General features: G+C 43.9%; 1 pseudogene across 1 annotated transcript; it reads left to right on the forward strand.

Annotated features, from left to right (window-relative positions):
* Window positions 1–3,926: 3,926 nt before the first annotated feature.
* LOC310834947 (beta-1,3-galactosyltransferase 2 pseudogene) lies at window positions 3,927–6,261 on the forward strand (annotated as a pseudogene). The gene is made up of 2 exons (XR_014568634.1): window positions 3,927–5,701; window positions 6,144–6,261. The product of XR_014568634.1 is annotated as a beta-1,3-galactosyltransferase 2 pseudogene (transcript).
* The last annotated feature ends 2,952 nt before the right edge of the window (window positions 6,262–9,213 follow it).

Below are 9,213 nucleotides of genomic sequence, written 5' to 3' on the forward strand. Positions count from 1 at the left end.
GCTGAGCCACGGAGCTTGGATGTAACGACAACAATGTTCTTCAATAAAACCTTTTGTATATAACTTGGACTGGATTTTGGTCTCTTGTGAGCTGGGACCTCGGGTGGCTCTGACAGATAACAACAAGAAGATGAGAAAAACAATAAAGAGAAGATTGGACAGAACTGTGAATATTAAAGCAGCAGCAAGAGAGATGTTTGGATCCCTTTTCTGAGCTCGAAGCATGGGTACCCCCAACAAAAATTTTTAAAAATTGGCTTTGTAATTTGGAATTAATGTGATTTGATTGGTTTGTTAATAAAAAATATGTTTAAAAAAAGAATATATAGAAATCATCATAAAGATATATGGTTATACGGTATATAGATATATATGGATAGCTGATTTTATAGAAACCGTAAGGGTAAAATTCATCCAGATGATCCTGCTTCACTCTTATAATCTTCTCAGGTTTAACCTCCATTTTAAGTCAAGTTCAATCTCACCATGTGCTATGTCCAAGTTCAACTAGAGTTCAGGTCAAGATCATTATTTTAGAAAATCTTGGCATAATTGGAAGCTGGGGGCAGTCTTTTAATCCTAATTGTTCATTAGTTAACTTCTCTTCCAAAGTAAATTTCATCCACACATATATTTTGTGCCTATAGCACCAGTAATGGGAGTGGACTTCCTTTTATCACTCCCATTTTCTTGCCGAAATTAGGCAAATTAATTAATTCCTTAATATTTCCTCACCTTCCAATTGGCACAGTATGCTGGAAAGGTAACCACTAATGACTGGATCAGAGGCTTTGCTTCTGTGGAGCTGTGATGGTGCCTAGCTCACCAGCGCCTTTGGCTCCTCCCCCCCACTCTGTTCCTTTCACTGCATCGCCATCAGTGAGCCGCAGGATCCCAGGACACCCCAATGCTCCTCTTGGGGTTTTGCGGGGAGGCGTATCACCTCTTCCCCTTTACTCCACAAAGCCGAATCTGACATAGCTGTCAGATTTGTGGTCCGCCTGCCATGTTGTGGAGACCCGGAAGTGGGAAGTTTTTTTTTAATGTTTAAAGGTAAAGGGACCCCTGACCATTAGGTCCAGTCGTGGCCAACTCTGGGGTTGCGGCACTCATCTCGCTTTATTGGCCAAGGGAGCCGGCGTATAGCTTCTGGGTCATGTGGCCAGCATGACTAAGCCGCTTCTGGCGAACCAGAGCAGCGCATGGAAACACTGTTTACCTTCCTGCCAGAGCGGTACCTATTTATCTACTTGCACTTTGATGTGCTTTCGAACTGTTAGGTTGGCAGGAGCAGGGACCGAGCAACGGGAGCTCACCCCGTCGCGGGGATTCGAACTGCCGACCTTCTGATAGGCAATTCCTAGGCTCTGTGGTTTAACCCACAGTGCCACGCGCATCCCATTTAATGTTTAATGTTTATTATTATTGCTATTATTATTATATGTTGGAAACCACCCAGAGCAGGGTATTATTATTATTATTATTATTCAATGAATGAACAGGGCATCCCTATTTGGAGAAATGAAGGAGGGTATGCATTATGATAACACCCATTGGCAGATGTATATAATTTATATAAAATAATCATTTATATAAAATACACTTATATAAAATAAATTTTTCCCTTTCATCTTGTTCTTGTGTTTGGCTTTGGGTTCTGAGGGACTGTTCTTCTTTTTTGGTGTGTGTGAGAGAGATTCAGCATGGGATTGGCATGCAGGTGTTGAGTCCTTCCAGGTGCCTCAATGGTCCTGGAAAAAAGACTCTCCTAGAAGCAGAGTCCCTGCTCCCTCCCATCTGTTTTAGCTGGATAACATAGCCGTTGTCCCTTCCTTTTGTGCCACACCCTCCCTGGGGAAAGGTAAATTGCAGCTGACATGCAGCTGGAGTATTCAGCTGGTGACCTTGAGTGAACAGCACCTCAGGCAGGTAAGTGCTCACCTGAGAGAAAAGAATGGGAGAGGGGTAGAAAGGCCCTCAAGGAGGGAGAGAACAAATACCTGGAGCACTGAATGAGATTTCCTTTGAAATTGATGATGGCAAAGGTGTTTCATAGAGCAGGCATGTATTTATTTAACCATCTGCTTGGTCACCAAAGGTGACCAGAAGATGTATGCAGGTGAGTGGGCTGGGGGCTGATCACTCTGTCTCTCATATCACAGCCCCTTGTGTTTTTATACTGTCTCTGGAGGAGACCTAGTCTAAGGTTGCCATATTTCAAACAGTGGAAATCAGGACACAAAAGTTGCTGAAGTGGCTTTGGGGGGCGGCAGTTGTTGAATTTTGCGGGGAGGGAAACGTTGTTGGGTTTTTGTTGAGGGGAAGTTGTTTGTTGAGCTTTTTGGCAAAATTGCAAAAAAGAAAGAAAAAAGACGTGGAACCACCCAAAAGAAAGCGCAGGTGTGCCTGGACCATTTCTCCATATTCAGCAGAAAGCTGTTTCCTCTTCTGGTGGAGAAGCAGAACAGGCAAGTCAGCTCAATCTGTACTGGAGCCAAGACTGAAGTCTGGAGAAGGGCAATCATAATAATTTATTTCTACCCCGCCCATCTGGTTGGGTTTCCCCAGCCACTCTGAGCGGCTTCCAACAGAAGGTTAAAAATATATTAAAACATCCATCATTAAAAGGTTCCCTAAAGAGGGCTGCCTTTATGAGGCCAGGGGAAATTGCCTGACTGTGAGGCATGAAGGCCGCTCCCTGCAAGGCCCTCTCCACCTGGCCTAGGGGGTGAGGCCCACACTCACCAGCCCCACTGAAGAGGCTCCTCAGGAGGCTGGAGGAACATTGCCTGGATATTGTTTTATTGTTTATCCACTATTATATATTCTTTCCATCGAACCCTTAACAGCATCAATAAAACACAATGTAAAGTTTTGGAGTGTTGATATACAAGGTTAAAGTCCACACGATCACGTTGTTCCCACATGAAATTGTGCTTTTATTGTCTAACCCAGAGGAAATGATGCCTGAAGTTTGGGGAGAATTAGACTATTGAAGCAAAATCTGATTGGCAACTTAGCTAGCTTCAACGTTTCCCTTTGATAACTAAAATATTTGGGAACATGTATCTATAAAGAAAATAAATTTTGTTCTCTTGCTCTGGCAGGGCAAACAGAAAATGAAAACTAGGGGGAATCTAAATCTCTCATGCCTTGGATGCATAATCACAGCAAAGATGTCAATTCTTGCAAGGTTTCTTCCTTTTTATTCCAAGTTTTACCAATTGTGATTGCTCCTGAGTGACAGGGTCCAATTCAGAAGTACCCTCAAGCTGTAGACCTGCTCCTTCCAGCATTATGCATAGCATAGAGAAAGCAGATTCAGAAAGCCTTTTCTCCCTCTCTAATAACACTTGAACTTGTGGATGTTCAGTGAAGCTGAAGGTTGCAAGATTTAGGACAGATAAAAGAAAGTACTTCTTCACTTCAAACTATGGAACTCTCAGCCCATTATGAGGCAGGACTGGTAATTGCTTCGTTTTGCGTTAAAGGTATTCTGTGGCCAAATATAGCCTATGTAGCCTGCCAATTAGGGCAAGCACAGGAGGTTGTTGACATTTCTTCCAGCAATCTTAATTCCAGTTTGGGATTCATCCAGTCCAGCCTTTCGCATGATGAATTTTGCATATAAGTTAAATAAGCAGGGAGCCAATATACAGTACAATCCCCAAGAGTACATATTTTCCTTCCAGAAACAGAGAGCAAAGGCAAGAAGGCAGGTATTATTAGCAGGTCTTGAGTGTGTCGGCAGTTGGCAGACTGATTCTCCGTGCGCCCAGCCTGATCCCCAAAGCTCCCCTTGTGTGCGTGTGCGCGCGCGCAGAGAGAGAGAGAGAGAGAGAACAGAGAACAGAATTCATCTCCCTTTCACTGGGCTTCTCTTTTGCAGGTTGTCATTGGAAACAGGACAGAGCTGGCCAGGATCTCTCCACCACCCACGTAGTCTGCAAGTGCCCTCCTCCTGCCCACCAAAAGTATGGAAGGTGCCAGGAAGATGCTCATGACCAAGCTGCAGAATTTGCCCACTGTGGTCCTCTTCTGCTCTATTTTCCTTTTCCTACTTGTTGCGAAGAGCAAATGGGAGTCTCTTGAGACGCTTTTCTCACCGCATGACATCAAGCTCAAGGGCGGCCCAGATTCCGCAGGCGATCATAAAAGTGCCATGGTATTTGAATGGGAATCTGCACTAGAGAGGACAAAGGAGACCAAGCCTTCTGGTCTGATTTCACCACCACAGCCAGTGGCCAAGCGGCATCCCTTGGAGGTTGTCTATTCCACTGATTATAATTTCCTTCTCAACGAGCCAAAGAAATGCCGGGAGAGGAGCCCTTTCTTGATCCTGCTGGTGATAACTGAGCCCCAGGATTTTGCCACAAGGCAGGCCATCCGGCAGACATGGGGCAACGAGAGCTCGGTGCCTGGGATTTCCATTCTTCGTCTCTTTCTGACGGGTGTACACCCAAAATTTGGATACCCGCTCCAGGCCCTTTTGGAAGAGGAGAGTTCCATCCACAAAGACATTATTCAGCAGGACTTCCTGGATACCTACAACAACCTTACCCTGAAGACTCTGATGGGCATGGAGTGGATAAGCAAGTTCTGCCCCAATGCCACCTACATGGTGAAGGCAGACAGTGACATCTTTCTCAATGTGAACTTCATGGTGTCCCAGCTGCTGCAGCCTCACCTGCCACCCAAGAAGAACTACATGACAGGGTACATCTGTAGGAATTCAAAGCCAGTGCGTAATAAGGCCTACAAGTGGTATGTGCCACGGGAGGTGTACCCCAATGAGACCTACCCACCCTACTGCGCAGGCCCAGGGTATGTGTTCTCTGGGGATCTGGCCAAGAAGATCTACCAGGTAGCAAAGACCATCAGGGTCATTAACATGGAAGATGCCTTCATGGGAATCTGCCTGTATGAGCTGGGCATCAGCATGACAAACAGCCCCTCGGGTCTCTTCAAGACGTTCCATGTCAAGTATGAGAAGTGCAAGCTCTCCAAGGTGGTGGTAGTGCATCCTCTGGTGGTGCCAGAGGAGCTGCTACAGATTTGGCCTGGCTTTCGGGACCAGAATCAGACTTGCAAGAGTTAAAATGGAGGGAGGTGAACAGACACACAGCCTCTTGTGGAGAAGTTGGAATACAGGACTAGCAACATGCGGGCATGTTCCTGTACAATGGACAAATCCATGCCAACAAATTGCAATGAGGAAAGGGAAGGATGGCTCAGAGAAGAAGGAAGATTCTGTGCTCTCCTCCCCATAGAATCTCTGCAGCTGCCCATAGCAACTTGTTTGGTCTGCTCTGAACTGACCACTGTGCTACTAATGTGCCAAATTGACAACCTCAGAGTTTTGAGATCATCACAGCCACCACCTCACCTACTGGAAGAGAGCAACCCTCAGGCCATGCTGTAGGATTGCCATACGTCCAGGAATTCCCGGAAATATCCTCTTTTTTGGGGTCCTGCATGCCCATCCAGGGGGAATTTTACATTTTAAAGCAATTGTTCGGGATTTTGGGTTTTTAAATATATATACATTTTTGTGTGTGCAATAGCTGGGCGTTGTCCCTCCGGCTTCATGAGGAGCCTCTTCAGTAGGGCTGGTGAGTGTGCACCTTGCTCCCTAGGTCAGGTGGACAGGGCCTTGCAGGGGGTGGCCTTCACACTCACAGCCGGGCAATGTATATTTATTGTATATAATATATATATATTTGCTTTCGTATATATATATATTTATATATAAAATATATATATTTATATATATATTTTACATATTACATATATAAATATTTTACATATTACATATATAAAAATATATATATTTTTATATATGATCAAATTACTTTAATAGCGGCCAAATTTTTAAGAGCTGTCCATGAAGAATGGGCCATGATAAGGAGACTTAGTGGTTGTTAATGGTAGGTAATGTTGTTGCATTGTATTATTATTTTATATTATATTGTATTATGTTATTCATGTACACCGTTTAATTTCTGGGAGTTAAGAATAGGACTAGGATAAATTGTGTTTGCTGTACCCATATTTTACACAGTTTTTATAAGATGTCTGTTTGTTAATGTGTGGTGTGCCTAATAAAGGATTTTGAATTGAATTTAATTGAATATATGAAAAAGCAACAGAAGATGACAAATAAGTCTTTTGCACTACTGGCAACAACCCAAAGAGGCATGTGCTATGTGGAGTATGGCTTCCTACTGTGAAGGAAACTTCTACTGATCTTCTTTAATTTACGCCCCAAATCAACAGAGACTGTGGAAACTTCACACTGGACTTCAAGCACCTGGCATTGTGTGCCTCCCCATTCTTCCTCCAGACTCTGGGTCCTGGGTTTCCAAATGAGATGCAAAAGGTGCTCTCATCAGAAAAGAGATCTGGGGAGCCATATCATCAGCTGGTGTTGGTCCACTGTGCTTCATTAAGTCCTGGGTCCACACGGCCATCTACCAGGAGATTTTGGAGCACTTCATGCTTCCTTCCGCAGACGAGCTTTATGGGGATGCTGACTTCATTTTCCAGCAGGACTTTGGCATTTGCCCACACTGCCAAAAGTACCAAAACCTGGTTCAATGTCCATGGGATTACTGTGCTTGATTGGCCAGCAAACTTGCAAAAGGGGCCCAAACCAAGCACTGAGTACATGTGCATGCTTCTACTTCTCAGAGGTCCAATACTGGTCTATTTGCAATCCTTGTTTTGCTGATTTCATTTAATATTCTAATTTTCTGAGACTGTTAATTTGGGGTTTTCATCAGCTATATGCCATGATCATAACAATTATAACAAATAAAGGCTTGACATATCTTGCTTTGCATGTCATGAGTCTATCTCATATATTCGTTTCACCTTTTAAGTTGAATTACTGAAATAAATGAACTTTTCCACAATATTCTAATTTTCCAAGTTTCACCTATAGTATAGGGATGTTTTTAAATATTTGTTTTATTATGTTTTTATATATACTGGAAGCTACCCAGAGTGGCTGGGTCAACCCAGTCAGATGGGCAGGGTATAAATAATAAAATGATTATTATGGAATAGGACATCACGTCTTTGTTTTCAATAGAGAAATGCTGGAGGGTGTACTAGTGAGAAAGCAGATTTGATCCTGGAATTGTGTCTTGATGTGGCTGCAGAAATTGTTTTGGGACTGGGATGCAAGTTTAGAGCTTCTGACCCACAACCAGAGGGGAGGCCAAAGGAAAACAGATGAGGTCCAGGAAGATTAACTTACTTGGACCAAGAAATTTGTGACGATACCAAGACAAGGAACTCTGTGGGGGTCCCAGGACAAAATACCATGCAAGCAGCTGCCCACCGGGGGAGCAGGGCAGAGATTTGAGTCTGTTAATCGGAGACTCTTTACTTTTCCTGCTGGCCTTAGCAATGGATTTTGTAGCACAGTGCTTTTTTGCGTGTTTATGATTTTTAACTATTAAATATGATTTTTTTAAAAAGAATTGCTCTGGTAACTGTTGGTGTGTTTGAAAGCTACCTTTGAGATGTAGCTCTGGCTGAACTATGCACAAAGAAGGAGGGAGGAGGAAGCCTGAAGAATTCCTGAGGAACTGGAAATTGCTGGGTTGGTCTAAAAGTATTATATTATCTGCTTTGATTTGTTCTAAATGCCTCTACTTACATTTTCTGTTATTCCTTTTTACAGGAAAGTTGTGTACTTTTCCTTTCCGTCGGCACCTCTGGGTCAAATGTGTGCCTTGGGAAGAGGTTGATGTTATGGGGTTGTGGGTGCCCTGATCCCCTCTAGATTCCTGAGTGATGGGGTTTGATCAGTACTTTTGAGAATTAAGATGAGCTGACATTTGATTCAGCAGTTTAAAAATGTGGGCCAACCTGGTTTCCCTGGACCTGGGCATCCTGGGGAGATAAGCCCTTAGGCCCAGTTATCAACTCATGCATGCCAAAACAATTGCCACCATAGTGGCTTTTGGGCTCCACCTTCTGGCCAAAAGACTTGCTGCTTATATAAATCAATATAATATAAATCAATATAAATAAATTCTTCCGCCTCCTACACTTGAAACTACTTTTCTCAGCTCTCTTCCTTCAAATCCCTGCTCAACATTACGATTTCTTTGTGGAATCTCTTATCTGCATTGCAACAGTAGCAAAGCTGTAAGTCAGAGATGGAGAACCTCTGTCTCTGCCCTCCAATATGTTGTTGGGCTGGAGCTTCCATAATCTGCAGCCAGCATGGCCAATGGTCAGGGATGGTGGAACAGTCCAGCACCTGTAGATCACAAGTTCCCCACCTGTGCTTTAAATACATGCAATGCAACCTCACCTTCCCACATTTTCTATCTTGCAATAAAGGAATGTAGGACTTTGATCTTAGAACAGTGCCTTGTTTCATTTGGCCATACTTGGCCACGTTCGTTGGTGCAGAGGGGGCAAAGGCTAAAAAATGTAGACATCCAAGACAAACTGAAGTGAGTTGATGGAGGGCATTTTCCTAAAGGGGGAAAGAGGCGAGAAGAACTGTCCAGCTTCTAATGCCATAGCAACACCTAGTGGCAAAATCAGGCATTTTGAGTACCTTGACACTTTTGCCTTTTCTTTTACTGGAAAAAGGGAAGGGGGTAGTGCTGGCTAGAGCTGGTGAAAATCTTCCTCTGTTTAAGTTGCTGAGTTGCAGCACTTCAAACAAGTGCAGTGACAGATATCGTGATACCTTGGTTCTCAAACTTAAATCAGTTCCGGATGTCTTCCAAAACCATAGCAGCTTTCCCATTGAAAGTAATGCAAAATGGATTAATCTGTCCCAGACAAATAAAAACAACCCCTAAAACAGCAATTTAACATGAATTTTAGTATCTAACGAGACCATGGACCCACAGAATGAAAGCAATAGACCAGGCTGCAATCTACCACCCAGTTTAAAAAACTGGAGTTATATACCCATTACCATTGGAGGCATGAGTGTGGGGGGTGTATGAAGGGGGAGGAAAGGGAGGCAAAAGTTCTCTGAGGAGCCAGTTGGCTTCTCTCCATCCGCCCCAGGCCAGCTTTTCTGGTCCCCCCCCCCCAAGCACCCATTCCTCACCTTCTTCAGGGCTAGCAGAAGCAGAAGCAGCCCATGCCATTTGGATGTGTTCTCCTCACTGAAAATTTTACCGCAGTGGCAATGACAGCATCCTGCCCACACTGTCCCGTGCCCTGTGAGGCAGT

The sequence above is a fragment of the Podarcis gaigeae genome (assembly GCF_964106915.1).
Source record: "Podarcis gaigeae genome assembly, chromosome: 17".
Lineage (NCBI taxonomy): Eukaryota > Metazoa > Chordata > Lepidosauria > Squamata > Lacertidae > Podarcis > Podarcis gaigeae.